This window comes from Arachis stenosperma, chromosome 3, assembly GCF_014773155.1.
Source record: "Arachis stenosperma cultivar V10309 chromosome 3, arast.V10309.gnm1.PFL2, whole genome shotgun sequence".
NCBI classification, from domain to species: domain Eukaryota; kingdom Viridiplantae; phylum Streptophyta; class Magnoliopsida; order Fabales; family Fabaceae; genus Arachis; species Arachis stenosperma.
In genome coordinates, this window is record NC_080379.1 from 132,277,910 (window position 1) to 132,278,628 (window position 719).

General features: G+C 41.6%; 1 non-coding gene across 1 annotated transcript; it reads left to right on the forward strand.

Moving 5' to 3' along the window:
• Positions 1 to 211: 211 nt before the first annotated feature.
• LOC130972255 (small nucleolar RNA R71) lies at positions 212 to 319 on the forward strand. The gene has a single exon (XR_009083446.1). It is a non-coding gene; the product is annotated as a small nucleolar RNA R71 (small nucleolar RNA).
• The last annotated feature ends 400 nt before the right edge of the window (positions 320 to 719 follow it).

Below are 719 nucleotides of genomic sequence, written 5' to 3' on the forward strand. Positions count from 1 at the left end.
CAAGAACTCCCTTCCTCTAAGGCGTCCTATTACTCACAGGATTCCTTTTAGAGGTGTACATGAACTGGTTATTTGCAACCATGTCAATGAGTTCCTGAGCTTCTGCAGGCATTTTCTTCAGGTGAATAGATCCACCTGCAGAATGGTCCAATGACATTTTAGACAATTCAGACAGACCATTATAGAATATATCCAGGATGGTCCATTCTGAAAGCATGTCAGAAGGACACTTTTTGGTCAGTTGCTTGTATCTCTCCCAAGCTTCATAGAGGGATTCACCTTCTTTCTGCATGAAGGTTTGAACATCCACTATAAGCTTGCTCAGCTTTTGAGGAGGAAAGAACTTGGCTAAGAAAGCTGTGACCAGCTTATCCCAAGAGTTCAGGCTATCTTTAGGTTGAGAGTCCAACCATATTCAAGCTCTGTCTCTTACAGCAAAAGGGAAAAGCATAAGCTTGTAGACCTCAGGATCAACTCCATTAGTCTTAACAGTAGCACAGATCTGTAAGAATTTAGTTAAGAACTGGAAAGGATCTTCTGATGGAAGTCTATGAAACTTGCAATTCTGTTGCATCAGAGAAACTAATTGAGGCTTTAGCTCAAAATTGTTTGCTCCAATGGCAGGAATTGAGATGCTTCTTCCATGGAAGTTGGAATTTGGTGCAGTAAAGTCACCAAGCATCTTCCTTGCATTGTTGATGGGTTCAGCCATGTCTCCT